We start from the raw sequence: 6,908 nt of genomic DNA on the forward strand, positions 1-6,908 counted from the left end.
AAAGCATCATGACTATCAAAACAAGATATTGTGATTCTTGATTCTTTCTGTATTTGTGATGGAAATCTATTTCCCTAAAATGTCTTGGGAGTTTTCTCCTTTGTTAGAAGGTTCTTTGATTTCTGATGGAAGAAGGACTGAAGTGCAATTTCCACCATACCTATGTTGGAAATACCCAAATAATTTTTGTCAGGATGATATCTCTGATAAAGCAGATTTTATTCACGATTGCAATGGCAGGTGTCTCGCAAGTAGGAACACCCTTAAGGACACAGTGACAGCTTTTTGTACCTTATTTCCTCCCTTTGCCTATTTCCCTCACCTGTTTCCCCATTGGCTGGGTACTCCAGGTTCACAATCTTATCAAAGTTTACATTTATTAATTGGTGTGTTATCTGGTGTCAGTCAGTAGCCATCCTGTTGTTTCCAAGATGTCTCAGTGCTCTTCTTGTCATATTGATATGGTGATTTTCTTCAAAGTTTTTTTTAAACAAAGAGCACCAGGGGGCAGGTGTGATGCCAGGCCTTCCTGATGTCTCTTCAGGCGCTTCCTTGGGCGTGCCATGACTTGTTCTCTGGTTTGATCAATCTCGTGCAGGATTGACTTGGGAGAGGACAAACTGAGGGTTAACCATTGTATAGGAATGTGAGTAAGGAGAGGATAAGATAAGGGTTAACCATTGTATAGGAACGCAGGTAAGCAGGATTTGAGGCTGGATAAGAAAAGAACATCTCAAAACTCTATTGTAAACTTGAAGAAACATTACACAAGGAACGGGTCAGGATGAGATTACTTCTGTTGAAGACAATGAACCTTCATCCCATGGCCAGTAGGAGACCCCCACTGCCCATGGAGCACATGCAAGAGGGAGGGACCATATGCTGATAGGTTCTTGGAAATGTAATGAATATGGATACAAATTCCAGGAAAATCATTGATTATGTATTAGTTCGGCCTATATCTGTATCAAGCTTTTGCCCTACGTTGTGCAAGTTAGGTGGATCTATCCCCCTTGCACTCGGTGTCTGCACAGCACTGAATAAACCATACCTGCTTTGTAATCTTACTTGGGCTATAGAGTTTGATTCTGCATGTCAGGATATTCTCGCAATGTGTATGATAAAGTATACATATATACTCTTATATACTGAGCATGAGTTCCTAGGGAAGGTTCATCTAGAGGATAAGTGATGCAAACTATCAGAGACCCCCCCCCCAAAGTAAAATAGAAAGGCTCCAAAAAAGAATTATGACAGCGGAGACCGTGAAATAAAAAAATATTATCCAATTCTAATGCAGAAACAGCATTTGATTCCCACACATACCAGTGCTCATCTTAATACTTTTCTTCACTGACAATCTGTTAAAGGATTCACTCGTTTTGCAAAGGTTTTTGGCAGCAGCAGTCAGGGAGGTAGACACATAGAAATCAATTAGAATCTTTTGGGATCTTACTAGTGGTTTTGGTAGGGTTTTGGTAGGGGTTTTTTTTTTTTTTAATGACAAACGTGAGTATAACAAAAAGCTTTTAACAGTTTAATGTAAACATGGGAGGCACAGTTTATGCTAATGGAGTAACAACAGCAATTACCTTTTTAGGGTACTAAATTGTTAGTCTCAAATATTTGTACGTGGATATATTCAGTGGATATATTGCATAGAAAATACACAAGACAACAGTGGAGTCATACTGTGCTAGCATGGAACATTTTAAGGTACCTGCAAGTGTAAATTCTTTGAAGATAATGTATTATGATACACTAGTGCTCCAGTGTCACAGAAGTGATATGTACATGGTGTTAGCCAATGCACTAAATTATCTCCATTATACATTATAGGAAAATTGAGTGTCACATATTTCAGATTACTTTGAATGTAAAGATGTCTTGTTTTAACAGCTACTAACATAAAGCTTCCAAATGCAAAGAGAATTCATTGAGCAGGTTATGAGCTTCAGGAAGCAGAAGCCAGACTTCTGAGAACGTGGATGCAGCCTAACTCCTCCTGCTGTGCTGCACCTTTTTCATCAAGCTGAGGAAAAAGCAGCTCTTATTTTCAGAGTCTGAACACTTGTCAGGCACCTAGGGGAACAAATCTCTTCTTGGTAATGAAAGAAGTGAAGAACAATAGCCTTCTGGGGCCAGAGGAAAGCGAGGAAAATCTTTCCCAGTAATCAATCTGTTCTGGCTAAATATTACCTGCATTTTTCTGGTCTGGCATGCTTTGCTTGAAGTTGTGGAAATCTTGTTTTTCTATGATTTACTGCTCATTTCCAAATATCCGATATTGTAGTCTCTCTGGAACAGTAAATTTGATTACCTTATAAGTGGCTGATGAAACGCTATGGGGAAAGAAGTAATGAACTGTTCCTAGAGAGACTCAAGGATATCTCCCCTTTTTCTCTAGCTTGTTTACAATTCTTAATGCACGGAACTTAGGAGAAATCACCCCCCTCCACTTCCCTCTATGTCTTCAGTTTTCAGTGGCTGAACAGAGGGACATATGGTTAGAGACAATTCCCCTATGTCTAGCTGTTAAAAACTGGAAAACTTGAGGAAAACATTCACTTCTCAGTCTTCCCAGTCTGCTCACCAGCAAACTGGTAACACTTGGAATTTGTGACTTCCAGAAATTCATGTTACATATTTAACTGACTACTGATATGTATAAATAAGTGTATAAGTGCATCAACATTTAAATGTAATTATATCTGCTGTGATGTACAACTTACAAAATCATTTATTTCTCTGCTCAACTTAAGAAGTCAGTGCTTTCCCTTTCAGAACTTTCTCAGAACTGTTCTGTGAAGAGATGATTTCGCTCTGCATAAACAGTTTGGTTACCTTAAGTTTTTCTGTATTCTAAAGCAATATGAACTAATTAACAAAGGTTTGGCTCCCAGCAGTCTGATATACCTACATGATGTCACAGGACCTAACAATCTTCTTGAGATAAGTCTGCCAGTCGGCAGCAATCAACAACTCCCAAATGGCCTGGAAAGACTAATTACTGGTATTCCTCCCTGCTGCCAGAGCCGCTTGGAAAGAATTTGCATGTGTGAAGATCAGGCAACATTAAGTGCCTTTGCTGCGCACTCAGACACGTCACAGTTTGTCTCACGGTTCTGAATGCGAGCTCACAAAAACTCTCAGCAGTATAGTTCATCCCAGCCTTTGAATCAGGCTGAGTTCTATTGTCAGCTCTTTACAACACCCTTACAACAACTGTTATTCTATGGGACCATGATGACCATGAAAGACAGAGGCACTAGAAACTCGTGCTAACGATCTTGTAGTTCATTTTATCTTCTATGTACACGTGGGTAACTCATGACAAGCCTTATCATGATGCGTCTATCTGGCAAGACAATGAAACCATCCTAGCTTCAGATCATGTTTCCTAGCTTCATATCAAAGTCTTCCTATCAATAGCAATTTTATTTCACAAAGATACATAAAAATCCTATCAATGAGAGAAAGATACTTTGCAGGTGTAACATCGAGTAAAAGGACAGTTTCAAAGTTTATTCTGTAAATTAACAAAGGATGAAGAATTCTTCCTGTTAGCTCGTGAAGAAGTATGAACTTGTCTTAACCTGAGTAGCTTTGTCATAAGATTTTGATGTTATGATGTTACAGTATTTAGACAGATTTTATGCACAACCAGTAAAACGTTTCTTCTGCATTGTTCTCTATGCAGCTTAAGTGGTTTCCATTTACTTCTGAAGCCACAAGTCATATAAAATTTTGTATGATCTCTAGGTCAGGAAAGATGGATGATTACTGCTTAGCTGGTATCTCAATATAGTATTCTCCTATATGCTAACCAGTAGCTGCTGGAAAAGTCAGAAAGCACCACAGTAGGGCAAACCAATCCCTTGTTTCTCTTTACAGAAGTAAAGGGTGAAGGAAACAAGTACAGTAGTACAAATAATATATATTGCAGGTGCTCCTGTAGCTGCAAAATTTCACCTTGCAGGTACTCTTCTTTCACTGTTTCAGAAGACAGCCATCCACTTTGGTAGCAGTTGAAGCTAACATCTCGGTCTTTCTTCTTCATTTGGTAAAGCTACGAGATGAATGTAGAGTGTTAAGTCACGATGACAGAAGGAGACTTTATGTGAGGGATGTGAGGAATATATCCTTCTGTTTGTCATCATAACCATTGTCATGATTGAGACCTGAGTATTGATGGGAAGAGAGGAATCACTCCACTTCAGCAAGTTTTCCAAAGGGAAAAGCTCAGTCTTCTGAAAGTGCTAAGGTGATCCTAAAACCACACAAATCCTCTGCTATGAATCCGAAGCAGAACATCAGGTGACAGATTTGTGCCAGAAGGGCGAGATGCTTCTTCTTTGTGGTTCTTATCTCTCTTCTGAGATCAGAAGAAGGAAGCCATCAGTCCAGCCTCAAGCAGTGCTGGATAAAAGGCACAAGAAATCTAATCACTGCCCCTGTGCTGCTAACTTATGATAGTGAGGAACTGTAAGCCATGCATGATCAGTTCAAACAGTTAACTTGATAGGGGAGCAGCAGGCTATAAATGAATGTGTGGCAATAGGTCAGCCAAAGATGCTGAGTGCTGTGAAGAAAAATGCACAGGGAAAAAGTGCAAAGTGCTTGCTAATAAAATGTGGAGTTGCAGCACTAGTCATACTAAGAGAAAAGATCTCCGGAATATTTTTAAACAGCTATAAGAGACATTTAGCAAATGGTTGAATTTTCTAGTAAAACCTATGATTCTCTAAGAGGAAAGTGTGACAGGAGTTTATAGCATCTTGGATGCTGTGGCTGCTAGAAGAAGATAATGGAGGAATGACGATTTGCTGCTGAAGTACTTCTTCATAACTCCACTCCGGGTAGAATATTAACTTCTTTATTAGGTGAAAAAGCAAAAGATTGAAATTGCCTGAGGTGACCAGGAAAATAGGATATACAGCATTTTTCAGGACTTATATGGAAACTCAGACCTGTTAACAAACCTGATTCCTCTGGGAAATGAGATTACTAACTTCCTTCACATTGTCAAGCTCCCAGTTTCCATATAAAATGAGTCATGTGGTCAATCAGTAATCAGTGGAATCAGTAAACCTCCGTCAGTGGTCCGTTAGGCTTTGCATGACAACAGAGCAGGATCTCTTTTAGTAAATAGAATGAAAACCTAGATTGTAGGAATAGAAAACCTGAAAATGGCTACAGATAAGGTGGGAAGTGGGAAATGTTTGTGTGACTGAGTGTACTTCTGTGGTGCTGTTTGAAAAGAGAAGGAATTACTGACAGACTTAGAGGTTTCAGTTGCCAGCTTGCCAGTTGATTTCTGCACCCCAAATTGATTAGCTACTGATTGGCAGATTCAGCATAGCTGCATTAACAAGGCTGCAGAGAATAATTATCACAGTCCTCACGGCAGACTCAGGTGCCTGGAACTTGATGAGCTGATGATGACAGTGGGAGAAATATTAGCTCTTGGCAGAGATGTCTGGATTTTGGTACTCCACTTTGGAAAAATTTGTGCTTATATCTGTTTATAGCAGACCTGTATGACAGTGTGGTCCTACAGGATGGTGCTGTTTGCAGTCCAGAGTTGTCTATTTGCTGACTGCATTCCATAACCTCAGCACAGGTGGAGAAGGTAATACCAACAGAGGTTGAAGTTCAGGTGAACAGAAGTTTCTGACAATAACTTCTCTTGAAAACTTTTTCTTGGTGGACACATTGTCTCTCCTGGGAGACACTGTTCAATACTGAATTAGCAGACTGCATACAGTAAAGGAATTGTGTAACAAAGAGCTTGATTCATCTGGGAAAAAATAGCCATTTATAATGAAGCTCTGCATCTTTATCCCTAGGGGTTTTCATTTATGAATTATTCATTTCAAACAAACAAACAAAAAGTTTGGTGACATGGGAGAGTTGCTTATTTATTGTTCTATTGGTTTTGCTATCGTACTGGTATTGCACTAAGAGTGCAACCTACATAATCACAGGAACACTCTCATCAGTCCCCCACATCACTCGCTGCAATCATACATGATTAAAGACAGAAGAATACTTCACAAGATGCAAAGGCCATGATTCCACAAGAGCACATGCAGGGTAACCAACTCATCTGAAATGTGTTATATATATGTGTATGTGCCTTCAACACTGTGAAGGACATTGACTGCTGAGACCTGTACACAGATTATAAAAGGAAAAGTTTAACTAATCTTATTTGCAAAAGGAAGTCTAAATAATAATTTGTGGTCTTTAAATGTGGAACAAATAATGTGTTCTGCAAGGTAGTCACACCTTGCTTTTCACACAGAACCTGAAAGACTCCAGAACCAGGACTGTTTAGTTTCTAATCAGACACAAAGTCCAAATGTTTCCAAGTCCTTTGTTCCATATAAAAAAATAAATACTACAAACCTGTCATTGAAATAATGGCATTTATTAACAGCGCACAATCATAGTCATCGAGATAAATACATTTTCCTGTGGTACCTTGTGTCTAGCCAATTCTCGAACACATCTTGTGAACATCTGGCTAAAATACTTGGTCAAAACATAACAACTTATTAATCACTGCAGCTAGCTATTGCTAAAAGCCCAGGAAAGTAAGATTAAGTTTTTTTTTTTTCTTTATTGCACTTTGTATCAGCTCTTGAGTAAGATTGTTATCATGAAGATGAGAACAGTATTCCATCTATCCTTGGGAATTGTTCAAAACTCTAATTGAGCTGATTTTAATGAGGACTTTTCCTACTGTTATTCTATTCTGGATGCTAGAACTGATGACTGATGACCATATGAAGATTTTCTAGAATTTACATGAATGTTATCTGAAGATTTGTCTGGAAGAGTGGGGACTGCATGCTGCCCTTGAATACACTTATAACCCATTTTTTCTGTGTCACTTATCTAAA

At 38.9% G+C, this 6,908-nt stretch overlaps 1 long non-coding RNA gene across 1 annotated transcript; it reads right to left on the minus strand.

Moving 5' to 3' along the window:
* Positions 1–1,541: 1,541 nt before the first annotated feature.
* On the minus strand, positions 1,542–3,111 carry LOC109366961. The gene is made up of 3 exons (XR_002113673.1): positions 2,921–3,111; positions 2,200–2,298; positions 1,542–2,082 (listed from the first exon to the last, which is right to left on the minus strand). It is a non-coding gene; the product is annotated as an uncharacterized LOC109366961 (long non-coding RNA).
* Between the last annotated feature and the right edge of the window lie 3,797 nt (positions 3,112–6,908).

This window comes from Meleagris gallopavo, chromosome 3, assembly GCF_000146605.3.
Source record: "Meleagris gallopavo isolate NT-WF06-2002-E0010 breed Aviagen turkey brand Nicholas breeding stock chromosome 3, Turkey_5.1, whole genome shotgun sequence".
NCBI classification, from domain to species: domain Eukaryota; kingdom Metazoa; phylum Chordata; class Aves; order Galliformes; family Phasianidae; genus Meleagris; species Meleagris gallopavo.